Below are 20053 nucleotides of genomic sequence, written 5' to 3' on the forward strand. Positions count from 1 at the left end.
TAGATATTTTTCAAAACACGTCTATACAGCTTAAAATGACATTTAAAGGCTTAACTAGGTTAATTAGGTTAACTAGGCAGGTTAGGGTAATTAGGCAAGTTATTGTATAACGATCGTTTGTTCTGTAGATTATTGAGAAAAAAAAAAGCTTAAAGGGGCTAATAATATTGTCCCTAAAATGGTTTTTAAAAAAAATTAAAAACTGCTTTTATTCTAGACAAAATAAAACAAACAGAAAACAATTTTTTCTCCAGAAGAAAAAATATTATCAGACATATTGTGAAAACGTCCTTGCTTTGTTAAACATCATTTCGGAAATATATAAAAAATAAAAAAAAATCAACAAATATATATAAATTAGGCTCTTTTTTTCATCTACTTTTTGCATTATTTCATCTACCATTTATACAACACAGTTACAATATCTATAAAAATAGATAATACTGGTTGCAAATGTTAATTTGTTAAAAGTTTAAATACACTATGAGGAAACTACATTGAACAAACAGGCTTTAATAATAATCAAGTTAAAACTGTTTTCCTTTTTTAAAGTAACATTTTAAGTCCAAAAATAATTAAACTGGGGGAAAAAGATAAACCATTCTCTGTAGAGAATTTTATATATGAATCATTTCAAGCTTGCCTATACACTACAGGTCAAAAGTTTGGAGTCAGTTTTAAAGACTGGAGTAATGAAGCTGAAAATTCATCTTTAACATCACTGGAATAAATTATTAAATAAAACTATAACATACTTTTGAACTGTTGTTTTATAGTGCAATAACAGTTCACATTATTTTTTACAATTTGTATTTGATTTTTAATTAAATAAATGTGGCCTTGGTGAGCAGGAAAAGCTTATTTTACAGTTTTTCTCAGTCACTGTGGTGCAGTTCTCACAACACTATTTACCTTTGCAGTTAATGCATTTCTCAAAACAATTAGTCATATGTGCACATCATAGTAGCAGTTTCTCATTCATTCCACCAAATTGCAAATGCTTTCAGACATGCCTCAATTGTTTTCATACAACTCTCTGCTGTTTATAACATTATCATTTGCTTATGTCATGTCAGTCAAAATGAACTAAACTTGTGAATGCTGAATAGTCATTCCATATAAAACTGATAGTCCTCATGTCATTACTTGAGACATTACATACAAAAATGTTGAATTAGTTGTTAAAATCTGCAAAGCAAACTTTTAATTGAAAAAATATATATATATTTTCCTGAAAAAAATCTTCTGAATTGAAAAACTTGATAAATGAGTTACAGACCTGTATGCTGTAGGTTCCGTTCCAATACGTACTGCAATATTGTTTACAGTTGTGCACAGCTCTATTCTTTTGCACAATGCTGTGAATAAATTAGAATTGCAAAAAGCATATGCAATAAAAATGTGAAACATACATATTTAGTGTTTTGTACTGAGATACCACACTAAATGCAGTGATGTCTAAATTTACTGTAGTTTTAGTATGATAGTATATAGTGCTGTCTTGAGCATTTTCAGGAAGTGTCAGCAAAATCTGACTTTTTTTTTGCATTGGAAAAAACTTACAAAGTAAACTGTCATAATTAAAACATGACAAAGCCATTTGACTATCATAAACAATAGTGGCAGGACTTGATGACACTGACACTTTTATTGACATAAATACTTGCTTTTGAGGAATGAGCTGTCCATTTTGAGAATTGGGAGAATTGGGAGAAATGCTCCAAAGCGACTGAGAAAAAACTGTAATAATAATAACAACAATAACTAATATTAAGGTGATTTCTGAAGGGTCATGTGATTCTCCAAACTGGAGTAATGAAGCTGAAAATTCATCTTTAAAATCACTGGAATAATTTATTAAATTAAAATTTTAACTACGGCGACGCAGTGGCGCAGTAGTTAGTGCTGTCACCCCACTGCAAAAAGGTCGCTGGTTTGAGCCTCGGCTGGGTCAGTTGGCGTTTCTGTGTAGAGTTTGCATGTTCTCTCTGCGTTCGCGTGGGTTTCCTCCGGGTGCTCCGGGTTTTCCCTACAGCAAAAAGACATGCAGTACAGGTGAATTGGGTGGGCTACATTGTCCGTAGTGTATGAGCGTGAATGAGACTGTATGGATGTTTGCCAGAGATGGTTTACAGCTGGAAGGGCATCCGCTGTGTAAAACGTGCTGGATAAGTTGGTTGATTCTCCAATTTAATAAAGGGACTAAGCTGAAAAGAAAATGAATGAATGAATTTTAACTACGTTTGAGTAGTTATTTTATAGTGCAATAGCATTTCATATTTTTACAATTTGTACTGTTTTTTTTTTTTTTTTTTTGATAAAATACATGTAGCCTTAGTGAGCAGGAGAAGCTTATTTAAAACATTAAAAATACTAACCCCAAACTTTTGACCTGTAGTGTATGTTTTTATATATATAACATACACTACAGGTCAAAAGTTTGTAATAAAAACATATATATATATATATTACATTTGTTTTTATTTTTTATTGCATAAATTCTTTTTCACCATAGTTTAGATTCTTATTCGTATTATTGTTATCATGTATTTTTTGTTATTGTTTTTATTATTTTTAAGGTCACGAGTGGATGTGTACACAGCAAATTCATCTGAGTTAAATTCTCGGTGTTGAAGCATTTCAGAGTGAAGTGTTGACGTTAAAGAGTTAGATTTTGATAAATGAATATAATAAGAGTTAGAATTGATTTTATTCAGTGCGAAATCAAGGAGTTATCTTTTCAACACTTAGTGGTGTTATTTCCAACATCCGGGAATTCATGCAGCCCCAGTCACTGAAGAATTTTCCAGACGCCATTTTCCATCTGTGGTTTAACAGCAACTGGTGAGTCAAACTAGCTAAATGTTGGTATTTTACTGACTTTCTTTAAGGAAATACAGTTGTAAACATATTGTTAAGTTAATAACTTTAGAATGGAGTGACAATTTTAAACTTCTGCGGTTCATTCATGGTCGTTTGTGTATCTAGCTTAACTGCATTACTATTCACTTCTTTTCAAGAATGTTTTTATATATGCTCACGCATACATAGTGCATAAAAACATTAAATGTACATGTTCAACACATTTCTGTCACGCTTAATGCCATTGTGTGCGTTGTTACCCATCTGTAAAATAAAATCGACACTTCTCCTTTAATTCGAAGCAAACTAGCGAGGGAATCCCCGGAGCAGCCTTGCCTACTCTGCCCGGATGCTAACGGCAACACAGGACGGTTTCCATAAGCTCTGGAGAGTTTCTAAAACATATCTGGTGAGTAAATGAACATATTCTTACTTGTAAAAGGCTTCCTGACTAAAACATATGATTGTTTGTTATTCGTGTACGTTAATTAGGTTATTTTAAACACCGCGGCCCTTTTAAACTGGTTCATTCGTGGCCGTCCATATACCGTTAGTTCATAGACTCGCGTGATAACGTAACAGTTACGCTTGAATTATATTAAGCGTTGACAACCATTAAAGTCGGAATGTTAACATTAATGTCTTTAAATGACCGCGTTTGCACTTTCTCAGACATTTAAGGTTACAGAAGTCTCCCGGAAGTTGCGGGACTAACGTTAACGTTATCCCGCAAATGCACAGAGACTCCCAGATGCCCAAGTAGATGCCCGCAAATGAATGATAATCTCCCGGAAATTGCGCGTCATTAAACACTTTGCACACCCCTCTCCACCGCATCCCTCCCAGCTCTTCAGGTACGTCGCGCGTCACCCCCACCGCTCTTTAGGTACGTTGCGCGCAACTCATCCCATTGCTCTTTAGGTTCTCATCTCTCCCGCTACCTCCCGCAAATCAACTCTGTATCCCCCGAAAATTACTTTTCCCAACTCGGGATGTCTGACGTTAGTAAGTTAGGCTATTTATGTAGTCAGGAACATCTTAGTCAAGCTTTTTCTCCCGCATGATATTGTGCTTAAAACTATAGGCTAAACTTAACATGTACTGTACACAACATTTCCTTTTTATTAAAGACAATTTAGTGCGTTGTAAACAGCCACCTTTCTGTAAAATTAATCTACTGATTCATATTTGAGCAGCCTAATGATGATACAGGTTTGATTTATAGATTTATTATGAATAATCAACATCTGAATCAAAAGATATCTGAAAAAGTGTGAGGCATACTTAGTGATGTTCATCTCTCCTTTTTATCTGAAGGTTATGCATATGTGTTAGATACTAATTTTTTGTTGTTTTTTTAACAGCCACAGTTCTCTATACAATAACACAAGACCCTGTGACGGTGGCTGATTAGAGACGGATGGTGTATTTCCAGAGTTGGTGAAATGACCAAGCACACCTTCTTGGTCATATGTGGTGATAATAATGAAGGTATGTTTGATAAAGTTCTGTATTTGTTTCACAATAAGCTGAGAGGGTATTAGAGCATTAGAGAATAACAAATGACATGAAGGTGATAAGTTTTGTAATGTGGGTGAACTGTTACTTAATGTTTTGCTCTTTACTTTGCACTTTTCCTCTTCTGCTTATCCTAATATTTTAGATTATATTTGGACCTGAAACATCTGCTAGACTCCAGTAAAGGTGGCGTCAATACTGGACCTGAAAGGGCCTAACAAGTTGAATCTGGTAAAGAAACATGCACGCGCGCACACACGCACGCACGTACGCACACGCTTACAGAAAACTGTTGTTTATGAAGTTTATGAATATTTTTTACACTGTGGCCAATATTTTGGGGAAGTCAGCATCACTAAATGATATAAAAGATTTTAAGCTCCTCTAAATTTTGCTCCAAGTGTTGTGTTAAATTCAGGATTCTGGACAGACAGCTGCCTGTTTTTCCAGTTCTAGTCATAGTGGTTAACCTAATTGTTTTTGGAGATTCCAACAGTGATATATGTGTTTTTTCTACTTTTCCATATCCTGTCACCTCAACCAGCTGGGAGAGTCAAGTTGTGGATCATCATGAAGATTTTCAAAAGGTGAGTTTAGATTTCTTGAATGTTTTATTTACGTTAAATGCTCTTTTAAATATATCATAGAATTTGATTGCAATTTGTTTTCAAACATTTTTCTTAGTCATGCTGGAGTCTTGAAAAGTTCTTAGATGAGCATCACCCTATATCCGTGCATCAGGAACCACCAGACGAGCGATCAGCAGCTACTACAGTGGCTATACTGTGGCTGGGAAGCACTTCATTCACAGGCCATGCTTGATGAGATTTCCTAGCTCCAGTTTGTTTTCACACAAGTTTACAGCATTTATACCTTCATTTAAACTGCTGTGTTTGATATGGAGGACCAAGGAAATACCAGAAGTGAAAGATTTGCACGCCAAGTTGTTTAAAACGTAATTTCACAAGAAAACTATGAGTTCAGAAGAAAACTATGAGTGACGATATATTGAACTTTTAAATTGCACTGATGAAACATCAAGTTTGGACCAAATGACTGAAACAGCCTTTTTGAGCACTGGTCATACATATTTTGTTGATACTGTCTGTACTAATAAAACATTTAAAGCATATTTGACATTGTTGCATTTTAAAAACTGAATGAATTGTTGAAGTGGTGAATGTTTTCAAATAAAATGTTTTTTATTTTATAATTTACAGTCTGTTTGACCTTTTTACCATATTTACACTCAAGAGAGTTGAATAAAATAAATATATTACACCAGGCGGTGTTAAATATAGTTACATTTTTTAACTCTGCCCAGAGTTAAAATTAACCCTTACTTCGGTGTCAATGTGCCAACCCTTTTGAAAGTGTTGATTTAACTTTGTTTTGAGTGGACCCCATGAGACACTTTCAAAGTGTTGAAATTAACACCCATAGAGTTGTTTTGGGTTCCCATATTTTGCTGTGTAAGCATTTACTTGGATGCCATACTGTGTATGAAAATGTTGTGTACATTTATACAATTTATAATTAAATTCTGAATATAGAATTATGCAGGTATAAATGTTACCCCTTCACATTTTTGTAGTTCATAATATTACTGGAAGTTTCTAAAAGCACGGAGATAGATTAGATAAGACAGACAGACAGACAGACAGACAGACAGACAGACAGACAGACAGATAGACAGATAGATAAATAGATAGATAGATAGATAGATAGATAGATAGATAGATAGATAGATAGATAGATAGATAGATAGATAGATAGATAGATAGATAGATAGATAGATAGATAGATACACAGCAAATTCATCTGAGTTAAATTCTCGGTGTTGAAGCATTTCAGAGTGAAGTGTTGACGTTAAAGAGTTAGATTTTGATAAATGAATATAATAAGAGTTAGAATTGATTTTATTCAGTGCGAAATCAAGGAGTTATCTTTTCAACACTTAGTGGTGTTATTTCCAACATCCGGGAATTCATGCAGCCCCAGTCACTGAAGAATTTTCCAGACGCCATTTTCCATCTGTGGTTTAACAGCAACTGGTGAGTCAAACTAGCTAAATGTTGGTATTTTACTGACTTTCTTTAAGGAAATACAGTTGTAAACATATTGTTAAGTTAATAACTTTAGAATGGAGTGACAATTTTAAACTTCTGCGGTTCATTCATGGTCGTTTGTGTATCTAGCTTAACTGCATTACTATTCACTTCTTTTCAAGAATGTTTTTATATATGCTCACGCATACATAGTGCATAAAAACATTAAATGTACATGTTCAACACATTTCTGTCACGCTTAATGCCATTGTGTGCGTTGTTACCCATCTGTAAAATAAAATCGACACTTCTCCTTTAATTCGAAGCAAACTAGCGAGGGAATCCCCGGAGCAGCCTTGCCTACTCTGCCCGGATGCTAACGGCAACACAGGACGGTTTCCATAAGCTCTGGAGAGTTTCTAAAACATATCTGGTGAGTAAATGAACATATTCTTACTTGTAAAAGGCTTCCTGACTAAAACATATGATTGTTTGTTATTCGTGTACGTTAATTAGGTTATTTTAAACACCGCGGCCCTTTTAAACTGGTTCATTCGTGGCCGTCCATATACCGTTAGTTCATAGACTCGCGTGATAACGTAACAGTTACGCTTGAATTATATTAAGCGTTGACAACCATTAAAGTCGGAATGTTAACATTAATGTCTTTAAATGACCGCGTTTGCACTTTCTCAGACATTTAAGGTTACAGAAGTCTCCCGGAAGTTGCGGGACTAACGTTAACGTTATCCCGCAAATGCACAGAGACTCCCAGATGCCCAAGTAGATGCCCGCAAATGAATGATAATCTCCCGGAAATTGCGCGTCATTAAACACTTTGCACACCCCTCTCCACCGCATCCCTCCCAGCTCTTCAGGTACGTCGCGCGTCACCCCCACCGCTCTTTAGGTACGTTGCGCGCAACTCATCCCATTGCTCTTTAGGTTCTCATCTCTCCCGCTACCTCCCGCAAATCAACTCTGTATCCCCCGAAAATTACTTTTCCCAACTCGGGATGTCTGACGTTAGTAAGTTAGGCTATTTATGTAGTCAGGAACATCTTAGTCAAGCTTTTTCTCCCGCATGATATTGTGCTTAAAACTATAGGCTAAACTTAACATGTACTGTACACAACATTTCCTTTTTATTAAAGACAATTTAGTGCGTTGTAAACAGCCACCTTTCTGTAAAATTAATCTACTGATTCATATTTGAGCAGCCTAATGATGATACAGGTTTGATTTATAGATTTATTATGAATAATCAACATCTGAATCAAAAGATATCTGAAAAAGTGTGAGGCATACTTAGTGATGTTCATCTCTCCTTTTTATCTGAAGGTTATGCATATGTGTTAGATACTAATTTTTTGTTGTTTTTTTAACAGCCACAGTTCTCTATACAATAACACAAGACCCTGTGACGGTGGCTGATTAGAGACGGATGGTGTATTTCCAGAGTTGGTGAAATGACCAAGCACACCTTCTTGGTCATATGTGGTGATAATAATGAAGGTATGTTTGATAAAGTTCTGTATTTGTTTCACAATAAGCTGAGAGGGTATTAGAGCATTAGAGAATAACAAATGACATGAAGGTGATAAGTTTTGTAATGTGGGTGAACTGTTACTTAATGTTTTGCTCTTTACTTTGCACTTTTCCTCTTCTGCTTATCCTAATATTTTAGATTATATTTGGACCTGAAACATCTGCTAGACTCCAGTAAAGGTGGCGTCAATACTGGACCTGAAAGGGCCTAACAAGTTGAATCTGGTAAAGAAACATGCACGCGCGCACACACGCACGCACGTACGCACACGCTTACAGAAAACTGTTGTTTATGAAGTTTATGAATATTTTTTACACTGTGGCCAATATTTTGGGGAAGTCAGCATCACTAAATGATATAAAAGATTTTAAGCTCCTCTAAATTTTGCTCCAAGTGTTGTGTTAAATTCAGGATTCTGGACAGACAGCTGCCTGTTTTTCCAGTTCTAGTCATAGTGGTTAACCTAATTGTTTTTGGAGATTCCAACAGTGATATATGTGTTTTTTCTACTTTTCCATATCCTGTCACCTCAACCAGCTGGGAGAGTCAAGTTGTGGATCATCATGAAGATTTTCAAAAGGTGAGTTTAGATTTCTTGAATGTTTTATTTACGTTAAATGCTCTTTTAAATATATCATAGAATTTGATTGCAATTTGTTTTCAAACATTTTTCTTAGTCATGCTGGAGTCTTGAAAAGTTCTTAGATGAGCATCACCCTATATCCGTGCATCAGGAACCACCAGACGAGCGATCAGCAGCTACTACAGTGGCTATACTGTGGCTGGGAAGCACTTCATTCACAGGCCATGCTTGATGAGATTTCCTAGCTCCAGTTTGTTTTCACACAAGTTTACAGCATTTATACCTTCATTTAAACTGCTGTGTTTGATATGGAGGACCAAGGAAATACCAGAAGTGAAAGATTTGCACGCCAAGTTGTTTAAAACGTAATTTCACAAGAAAACTATGAGTTCAGAAGAAAACTATGAGTGACGATATATTGAACTTTTAAATTGCACTGATGAAACATCAAGTTTGGACCAAATGACTGAAACAGCCTTTTTGAGCACTGGTCATACATATTTTGTTGATACTGTCTGTACTAATAAAACATTTAAAGCATATTTGACATTGTTGCATTTTAAAAACTGAATGAATTGTTGAAGTGGTGAATGTTTTCAAATAAAATGTTTTTTATTTTATAATTTACAGTCTGTTTGACCTTTTTACCATATTTACACTCAAGAGAGTTGAATAAAATAAATATATTACACCAGGCGGTGTTAAATATAGTTACATTTTTTAACTCTGCCCAGAGTTAAAATTAACCCTTACTTCGGTGTCAATGTGCCAACCCTTTTGAAAGTGTTGATTTAACTTTGTTTTGAGTGGACCCCATGAGACACTTTCAAAGTGTTGAAATTAACACCCATAGAGTTGTTTTGGGTTCCCATATTTTGCTGTGTAGATAGATAGATAGATAGATAGATAGATAGATAGATAGATAGATAGATAGATAGATAGATAGATAAATAGATAGATATCACAGAATTACTGGTGGTACAGAAGCTTGTTAAAAACATTAATACCTCACAACTAACTAACCACTCATGGCTTCGCTGGCATTTTGCCTCTCTCCCTATTAGAGCCCTCCAAATGTAAATATTTCCCTAGTTACCTTGCTTGTTGACCTGAGGACAATTTCCATATTTATATTGCACTCAAAACATTTATTAGAGACAATGTGAATGGACTAAGGTGATGTTCCATTAACAGTAACAAATAACGATTTGGGCACAGCTCTTTTTCTTTTTTGTAAGGGAGCTACTGTTCACTTCTCATATGAGGCAGACGAGCTCCAATAAAAGTGCATTTGTATAAGATAAAAGTAGCACATGATGTGAATAAAATATTTAATACAGTTTTTGACATTTTTATATACATACAGTTGAAGTCAATATTATTGGCTGTTCTGTGATTTATTTTTATTTTATTTTAGTTTTTGTCTTTTTGAAATATTTCCCAAAAGATGTTTAACAGGGCAAGACATTTTTTTCACAGTATTTCCTATATAAATTTTTTTCAAAATTTCTTCTTGAGAAAGTCTTGTTTGTTTTATTTTAGCTAGAATAAAAGTAAAAAAAAAATGTTTTTGTTTTTTTTAAACCTTTTTAAGGACAATATTTTTAGCCCCTTGGGCAAGAAATTGGGCAAAAAGATATACAGGGGGAAATAATTCAGTCTTCAACAGTATGTCACCAGTCCTTCATCTAATATGCTTGTCCTATATTTTCGTTTATCATAATATTTTGGCATAATTTGCATAGATATAATAGAAATTGCCATCAAGCTCTATGTAATGTGTTGCTTTGACGGCTATATTGTACACAAAATAAAAGTTTGAGCTCTCTGCAGTATCTGCGTTCTGCGATCGGTGTTTGTTCCTGTTTGTCTTTATGACACTTGATACACAAACCAGACCAAACTTACAGTTTAATCAGCCGCATTCTGGAACAAAAACAAAGATCATCTAACACTCCTACACAAAACAAAAATGATCATAACATTGGCAATATAAAATTGGTTAGAAATATAATTTTTTATATTTGTGCTTTAATTTAATTTAATTTTATTTTATTTTATTTTATTTTATTTTATTTTATTTTATTTTATTTTATTTTATTTTATTTTATTTTATTTTATTTTAAAATAGTTTATTTATAGTTTATATTTAATAGTTTCATGAGTTTAAAGCCTGATCAGGTTGATGACTGATGAAACTGATCAACTAACACAATTTTTGTCAGGATGAACGTTTGTACAATGTGCAGGATTTTATTTTATTGAATTTTTATGATTATTTTTATCTCATTTATCAGCTGAAAACATTGCTTTAGCTTGTCTTCTTTTAATAGGCACAATCCAATAAGCTCTGTTAAAGATTTCTTGGAAGTTACAGCAAATTCTAGCAATGCTGAGCTTGTAAACTGCAGTTTTGTCAGCATTTCAATTCAGTTTAAAGAAATTGTTCATTCGAAGACATTTCTCTTCACACAGTATGAATTTGATTGCAGTGTCCTGCCCTTTTATGATTTATAATACGTATAATTGTTCCTAATCATTAAAATCACTAAATTATGTTAAACAAATATTTAGGTTTAATAATTTGCAGTACGTATTGCTGGATTTATCTGCTGCAATGAATTCTTTAAGCACTGAATGATATGAAAATAATAGTTATCAAGTATTTAATTATAACAAAGATATTTGGTAAAAATTGGTAAACATGATTAGACCGTTCTTTAATATTTTAAAAACAGCAATGCATGACAAAAACATCACAAAAATGTAGAACTCTTGCACTGATACACTCTCAGAAAATAAAGGCTGAAAACTCATCACCTTTCTAAAGGTACACCTTTGTGCCTAGATGCATATTCGTACCTTAAATGTGCACTTTGGTATCATTGAGGTATCATTATAGGTACATATTTGTATTTTTAGATATTAATACATATTAATATTAATTTGTATCTTCAAGGCCCAAATATTGTCTTTCTTTTTTAAATAAAAATAATAATAATTTATAAATAAATAAATAAATAAATAAATAAATAAATAAATAAATAAATAAATAAATAAATAAATAAATACTGGGATGTATTCAAAATTAAGCAATCGTTATAAAACATATGTGACCCTACACCACAAAACATTTGTCATAAGTCGATTTATTGAGATTTATACATCGGAAAGTTGAATAAATAAGATTTCCATTTATGATAGAATAGGACAATATTTCTCTTTGAATATCTGGAATCTAAGGCTTTTTTAAAAAGCTATTGAGCAAATCTGATTTTAAAAGTTACCAATCTAAATTGAGTTTTGAGTTGATATATTTACATTAGAAAAATAATGCAACAAAATATGTAAATGTAACATGATCATTAAATAATATTCAAATGATTTTTGGCCTAAAAGTAAAAATCTATAATTTTGACCATACAGTGTATTTGGCTGTTGCTAAAAATATACAACATAAGACATAATAATTGCATATTTATTTCTGTATTAATACAGTAATTTTGGAAAAGGTGTTGAAAAGGGATGCACATGCTAACGATTTGGGAGTGCAATGTTTTATATTTGGTATAAAATACATAAAAATTAAAATATATATTTTATGGAAGCATTATAAAATATATTTTCATTTTACGATTAAGATTAAGATCACACTGTAAAAAACATTTGAAAAAAAAAAATTTGTTAATTAATAGCTTTCATATTTTTTTCTGTTTTCTGTTTATTTACGGTTGTGAATTGCATTATGGAACTTTATCTCTGCTCTGTTGAATTTTGATGTTGAAAATTCAACTCAACAGTTTAATAAAGTGACTTTTATTGGCATTTTAGTAGTTAGAAATAATGCAATTAATAAGAAAAAAAATATCTAGAGAAATCAGTCTGTAAAACATTAGAAAATGTAATGGCACTTTATTATAAGGTTTTTGGTAATACACAGTACAATACCAACCCAGATAATATATCACTTTGAACTATTAAAAAGTTAATAAAAGTCTTTTTGTTGTTTTTTGTTGTTGTTGTTGTTGTTGTTGTTGTTGTTGTTGTTGTTGTTACTTTTTCAAGGTTAAAGTAGGTTCCATAAAGTAATTCAAAGGCATAAATAAATAGGGAAAAATAAACAGACTGATCACAAAATAAGAAAAACTGCTAATTTACAAATAATTTTAGAACAGTGCAAGAAAGGACTTTGAAGAATTTGAAAACTGAGATAGTAAGGCATTTTTAAAAGTACATTTTAGAACAAACAAATCTATATTTCAGAGTGTAAATGTCCTTTATCTCTTAACTGATGGCTCCAGAATACGCAGAGCTTGGTGGCTCCTTCTTATCAGAGCCTTGCTGAGCCTATCATCACTTTTAGGAACTACAAGGTGAACTTCGACCTCTGATCCATCTCTTCGCCAAGATATGGATAAGAAATGTAGTTCTCCCCAAAACGACTGATAAATGCAAACTTTTAAAAGCACATATTCATTGAGGAAGAATGGAGTCTGGAAATGAAGACCTGACATCTCCTTTAAAATAACTAAAAATATCAGACGCATTAAACAAAAATAGACATTTCCATCTCTTAATTTAAAGAAGAGTTAAAACAAAAACATTATGAAATTGGTTAAAACAACATTATGCCATTGATTCAATAAATCACAGGCAGACCACATCACATGGAGCAGAATGGACAAATAACAAAGTCAGTAATGACAGTGTCTGTTTCGCATTACGATTAATCGTTGCGTATACAATATAACCACGTTATCAACTCTCTCTCCCCTGTCCTGTTCCAAGAACAACCGTACACGCTGGCATCAATTACCCATCCCAAAATTCGGTTAGCTCTTCTTTTCACAAAGCCCAAACAAAAGCCCATGGCTACACAGAACCACACTGGGGCCGAGGCTAAACGGATTAGCGCCGGGGCTGCTGGGTATCTGGTGAGTGTCAGCGATTGCCTGGCTGGGGTTTTGAGTTTTGCGACTGCATGTTCGACGGACTGGAGTTTGGGAGAGAATTCAAGCATTTGCCTGCTGATTTGATTTAGCGAGGGCAATCGGTCGGGTAGTTTCTCTGATTTATAGCTTCCTGCTTCCCTTTTTGCTTCTTATGTTGCCCTCTCACATACTGTATTAAACCATTGGTGGAAGAGGGCACTCGGACTGAGCAAAACATACACGCGTCGCACACTTCTCAGTGGCCACTAAACACTAGGTCAGCGCTAACAGTGTTTACTTGACCCGTTTAATCTCACTGGTTGCTTTTTTACTCCCTTCTAGAAGCTTTAATGTGTTGCTGTTGGTTTAAGGCAAGAAATGCAACTTTGTAATGAAGAAATATCATTTTTGATGAAAATGTATCAATGTTACATATTTAGATTAGTTTACATATGTCCTGCTTGTACATCTAGAAGATGTAAAGGGTGTACATTTGTTAACAGTCATAATTTTAATCATAACACACTGTCTTAATTGAAAAGGGCTTCAGCTAAGATTTCTTCCTGCACTTTCTGTTATCCTAGTATAAATCCTAGTTTAACCAAAATAATACAGTTAACAAATTTTGTAAGTTATACTGTATTTAACTGTAATGTGAACAGTATTTTACCGTAGGACCAATGCTATCACACTGCAATTCATAACTTTTTACATTTAGTGGCTAATTCGTATCATACAATCTCATTTATACCGTTTAGTATGATTTGCTCATCCCACAATGACGGTTGGACTTAGGGGTGGGGTTAGGTGCTACATCTCCTTTTAAAAACTGTACATTTTCTATGACTAAACTCGATGAGTTTATACAAATTAGCCACTAAATTGACAAAACGTAAAATATTTACATTTCCTCGTGAGATCAGGCTGGTAGGACAGTTATGCAGTACTGTATTTTTACAGTAAAAATTGTGAAAATCCCTAAATATTTTACAGTAAAGATATGCAATACTGTAAATGCACATACAGCAAGATAAATGGTGCTGTAATTGATTTACAGTACACTCAAAAAATACTTTTGCTGCTTGTTAAAGCTACTTATTTAAAATGAGTGGAAGCAACACAAACCTTAACACAAGAAACAAAAGTTTTTTGGCGTCAAATTGTTTTATGTTTAATCCACTTAAATTTGCAAAAACGATTAGGTTAACTTAATCAACTGTGTGGAACTCAGCACTTTTTTACAGTGTAAGTTACTGGTAAATTGCTGCCAGTAATTTATTGTAGATTCTTCAGGAAATTTTTTTAATGTGTTAAATGAAAAAATACACTGCAGGTAAATAGGTAAAAAAAAAACTATTGTAATTAAAGTGTTTTTTTTATATATTAAAATATATACAAACAAATAAATAATTATTTTATTAAATAAATGTGAATGGCTCATTTGCCTACAATCACAACATCTGAACACTGGATGAAGTTGGGTTTTCGTTTACTTTTGACACACTGGAGTCGAAGGTCTTTTACAGAGGGGATATGGGGAATACCTTTAGAAAATATTACAAATAGACAGAAAAAAAAATCATAATGAAATGTTTTAATTAAACCAGAATCTATATGTATGAAGATGTGTCCCTCGGTACAAACCTTCAGAATATAGAAATCAATAAATCTAGTGTATGTAAGTGCTGCTTAAAAAATGAAAATTTAAGGCAAGGAGACAATTAAGTTAGAAAAAAAAACAACCTTTAAAATAAACATGTTTTGTAATTGAAATCTGCAGACAAAAATTACAAGAAAAGACACACTTACAGTAAATGTGTATTTAAACATTTTCTTTCCATTAGATAAACAGAAGATAGAAAAAAGAAAACACTTTATGGAAAGCCAAAAAGTACAAAAATGTCAAAATTAACAAATAAACGTCCATTAGAAACCATGTTTTTTTTTCTCGCCTTAAATATGCAGAAATGCTTCTCACACTGCACTTTGACAAGCTCCCCAATGTTCTTTTGGCAGACGGGAATGGAGACTTCTCCACACATACAATATCATTTATTTCTGTCCGGGTCAGATAATGGTGGGCTTTGACGGTGCCACCCGCAGTCTGAGAGGACAGTGGAGATGAAAGCTGGCATGCTGCTAACCTTTGTGTTGCAGAGAGATGATTCTCCTAATTGCTTGTGACTGCACGAATAGCCATAGAGGCAACTGCTGTCCCGGGAACCGTATTAGGGGGCATCCAGTGCTGTTGTGCCCACACACACACAGTCCCATACAAAAGACCCTCAGAGAGATACTAGAGTGGCCATTGTGTAGAATCGCTGTGATTCAGAAAGGGTTTCCAACATTCGCTGTGATTTGACTCTTATAGATGATAGACATCAAATATCATATTTTGATAATATGTACTACTAATATTTTAGAGTATGCATTAAACATAAAAATGAAGCAATAATCACATTGTTGTAGGTATAACAAAAATCTAAACCAAAACGAATAAATCAATGAATCAATGAATGAATGGATGGATGGATGGATGCATGGATGGATGGATGGATGAACGGATAGATGAATGAATGGATAAATTCTAATGGTTTTTAGTGATCTTAATGATCTTAAGTGTTTTTAGAGATTAGTGATCCCACACTAATACTAAATGCCATCAGTGTTGGAGAAAGTTACTTTTGAAAGTAATGCATTACAATATTGAGTTACTCTCTAAAAATTAAGTTGCATTACTTTTTCATACTTGCCTGAGGCTTGATCTCTTTTAGAATATTTAGGGTATTTTTCTTTTTTGAAATAGAGGAGCTCTGCATTTAACAACACACTGTATAACCAACAACTTCCTTTACCTTTGAAAAAAAATAATAATAAATTGAATGTTATGGCGACGCGGTGGCGCAGTAGGTAGTGCTGTTGCCTCACAGCAAGAGGGCCGCTGGTTGGAGCCTCGGCTGGGTCAGTTGGCATTTCTGTGTGGAGTTTCACCTCGTTCGCATGGGTTTCCTCCGGGTGCTCCGGTGTCCCCCACAAGTTCAAAGAAATGCGCTATAAAGGTGAAATGGGTATATGCTCAGCTGGAAGGACATCCATTGCATAAAACATATGCTGGATAAGGTGGCGGTTCATTCCACAGATTAATAAAGGGACCAAGCCTAAAAAGAAAATGAATGAATGAATAATGTTACCTTCAGATACATGCCAGATATACAGATTAATGAAAGTTAAAAGCAATGTGTTTGCTACGTTTGTATTTTTGCCTTATTAGTTAAGTAACATCACTGTCCATTGAGACAATCCCCTTTTCTTCCATGTGAGCAAAATAATGAGAATACTTCCATCACAGAAATGAAAGGTTCTGCCATCTTGGTTTTTGTCTGTTCCCGCGGGGAGCTCATTCTCTCACTGAGTGTGATTAAACGTGATTACACTATTTTTAATTCAGCAAACTTTTTTAAAAGCGAATTAATTAATCTAAAAAGTAACTCCAGATACATTTTTTAACAAGTAACTCAAATATTATTACTTATTTTTTAAAAGTAATGCGCCACTTTACGTGTTACTTAAAAAAGTAATATTTTTACGTAACTCATGTTACTTGTAAAGCGTTACCTCCAACACTGTTGGGAGGCATTGGAAAAAATGTTTGTTTTGTTTTGTTTAGTTTTTTGTTTTGTTTTGTTTTTTAGTTTTGTTTAGTTTTGTTTGTTTTTAATGGTGTTGTAGTATGTACAGTACATTCATGATTGTATTGTGTGTCTGAAATAAAATGCAAATCAAGCAAAAATCAGTGATTTATTTTAATTATTTGGCCTGACATGTTTGACTGACTGACTATTCCAAAATATTTTAAATCTTTCTTAAAGTAAAATATATTTTGTAATATAAATATAAAATGCCCACAAATTACAAATTTAAAATATTATATAAGTCAATGAAAAATAATTTCAATGTCTATTATCACACCTTCAGAATCTTATTCCGGCCCATTTCTAAAAGATACCTTAAAATGTACTATAGGGTTAGAGTGAGGGTTGGGTTTAGGATTAGTTGCATGTTATTATACATAATTCATTGTAATTACTATAGTGTAATGAACACCTTAAAATAAAGTGATAGCAAATATTATTTAACCAACATTAATATCTAATATAATGCCAGTAATATCATACCGGCATTGCCTAAAATGGACACCTTAAAATATAGGTCTACACATTTGGCACAACATGAAGAAATTCATTCTCATTTCCACCCCAACTCTCCTCATTATCTTCTACATTCAATTAACAAACTCTAATTATTTGGCCAATTGAATCTGATGGCTAACCTGTCCAGTGTTTCTTATGGGCATAAAAGCAATGGGTGGTCCAATCCTGGCCTTCTAAAAGCCCTCTTTATTTCCATTCACAGCTGTCCTCACCGCAGCCTGCTGTCCGCCATATCAAGCAGCTGGCCTTCAGAGTCACTAAGCCTCTGGTTTTTAGGGTATATGTGACATCAAGGCATCGGCGCAAAAGGCCTAATCACGTTAACATCCAGCACCAGACGCCCCGCTCATCTGACTAATCAAAGAGAAGGGCTCGTTCAGAAAGAAGAGCGGCACTGTATGAGGTACTTCCTATCTGCAGCTCTTATCTGTTCATCCCTGTACAGCACCTAGGCAGTGTGCACTTAATGTGGCCTGGACTCACTCACTGGCATAAAAACACATTACCTGGAATGCTCTGTAATGGGGGAGGATTTGCATGACCGAGATATGGCTGCTTTTCTAAAGGCAACACAGCTATAAATGGTTTTATAGCATGCATATTGATCATTTGCATTTAAGGTATTAAGTCATTAGGTGTTACATTAATGAATTATAATTCTACATTATAAGTCAACAGCTTTAGATAATTATATAAAAAACATATATAGCTGTATGAGTGAAATAAACTATTTTACAGATTAGGTAGAGGTTTAGAAGTAGAGTCAAATGTTCATATTTGTTTTATTCTATACATTTTTAAGGACATTTCTTCCTAATTTCAAATATTAGAAAAATTCCTTCCTTCCCTTATTTCTTTCTTTCTTTTTTCCTTCTTTCTTTCTTTTTTTAAGAACAAATACAATTTTAAGAATGAAAAATGACAGAAAAATTCTTATTTTATAATTAGAGCTAGCCATTACCTAATTACACATTTTAAATGATTATTTATCATATTCATAATATTAGTAAGATATTTACAGATTTATTAGGTTATGACTTTGAGTAAAATTATGACATTTCTTTCACATTTCAAATAAAATGGTTGTCATTTAAGTAATTCTTTCTTTATTTCTACAATTTAAGAACAAATACACATTTTAAATTATTATTAATTTATAATATTAATTATATTTTATATAAATATCAGCCATTTCATATCAAAGTTGATATTTAGCCACACCACATTGGTGTTTCATAACATCTAGTTTTTGTGAGGTGGGTTGTTAGCCCAATGCTCAATCCCCAACCTGGAGGACCAGGACATACACACATACACTATGGACAGTTTCACTATTCTCTATTCTCTAAAACCCACGCAATCACGGGGAGAAAATGCAGACTCCACAAAGAAATGCCAGGGGCTCAAACCAGCGGTCTTCTTGCTGTGAGGTGACAGCGCTACCCACTGTGCCACCATGTCGCCCTCATACTTTGCCGCTGTCCTTCAGATGACCAGGTTTAAGCAATTCGTCAACAAGATTTTTGCTTAATTTAAAGCATAATATCATTTAATATAATAAATACATTGTGAAATATTAAGATACAAACTATTTTAAGGTGTCTTTTTTACAGTAATTTTTCATTTAACTCAAGTATTATTAATTATTTACATATACAGTTGAAGTCAGAATTATTAAATCCCCTTTGAATTTTCTTTCTTTCTTTTTTTTTTTTTTTCAAATATTTCCCAAATGATGTTTAACAGAACAAGGAAATATTCACAGTATGTCTGATAATAATTTTACTTCTTGGGAAAGTCTTACTTGTTTTATTTCGGCTAGAATAAAAGAAACATTTAATAAAACATAAAAAAAAACATTTTAAGGTCAAAATTATTAGCCTCTTTAAGGTTTTTTTTTTTCAAAAGTCTACAGAACAAACAATCTTAAAATACCTTGCCTAATTACCATATTCTGTGTAGTTAACCTAATTAACCTAGTTAAGCCTTTAAATGTCACTTTAAGCTGTATAGAAGTGTCTTGAAAAATATCTAAAATATCATTTACTGTCATCATGTCAAAGGTAAAAGTAAGTTATTATAAATGAGTTATTAAAACTATTGTGTTTAGAAATGTGTTGAAAAAAAAACAAGACTTAAGGGGAAAAAAATAAACGGGTCTAACAATTCAGGGGGTTAATTAATCCAGACTTCAACTGTACTATATGGTTAGGGTAAGGATGAGAGTTGGGTTTGGGATTAGTTGTATTATTATGCATAATCCATTGTAATTATGATAAGTTCATGGAACATGTGTAACAAGAACACCTTTAAATAAGATGTTACTAAACATTTCATCCATATTAAAACGT

The 20053-nt window shown here is 33.3% G+C and overlaps 1 protein-coding gene and 2 long non-coding RNA genes across 20 annotated transcripts in view; all 3 read left to right on the top strand.

Moving 5' to 3' along the window:
• cep44 (centrosomal protein 44) overlaps positions 1-20053 on the top strand; it is a 217257-nt gene that overhangs the window by 146397 nt on the left and 50807 nt on the right. For all 15 annotated transcript variants that reach the window (XM_087236366.1, XM_087236356.1, XM_087236365.1 and 12 more), the window contains one exon: positions 17905-18105. The gene's annotated coding sequence lies outside the window, so the exon portion shown is untranslated. The remainder of the gene's footprint in view (positions 1-17904; positions 18106-20053) is intronic.
• Positions 385-5593, top strand: LOC147846946 (uncharacterized). Of its 3 annotated transcripts, XR_015476007.1 has the most exons (7): positions 385-2055; positions 2752-2844; positions 3173-3271; positions 4227-4353; positions 4526-4611; positions 4925-4967; positions 5065-5593. It is a non-coding gene; the product is annotated as an uncharacterized LOC147846946 (long non-coding RNA). The 3 variants fall into 3 exon arrangements; XR_015476006.1 differs by lacking the exon at positions 385-2055 and having other exon boundaries at positions 2577-2844; positions 3165-3271; XR_015941906.1 differs by lacking the exons at positions 385-2055; positions 2752-2844 and having other exon boundaries at positions 3147-3271.
• On the top strand, positions 5974-9183 carry LOC147846947 (uncharacterized). Of its 2 annotated transcripts, XR_015476008.1 has the most exons (6): positions 5974-6434; positions 6755-6861; positions 7817-7943; positions 8116-8201; positions 8515-8557; positions 8655-9183. It is a non-coding gene; the product is annotated as an uncharacterized LOC147846947 (long non-coding RNA). The 2 variants fall into 2 exon arrangements; XR_015941907.1 differs by lacking the exon at positions 5974-6434 and having other exon boundaries at positions 6737-6861.

The sequence above is a fragment of the Danio rerio genome, chromosome 1 (genome assembly GCF_052040795.2).
Source record: "Danio rerio strain M-AB ecotype USA chromosome 1, GRCz13ab, whole genome shotgun sequence".
Taxonomy (NCBI): domain Eukaryota; kingdom Metazoa; phylum Chordata; class Actinopteri; order Cypriniformes; family Danionidae; genus Danio; species Danio rerio.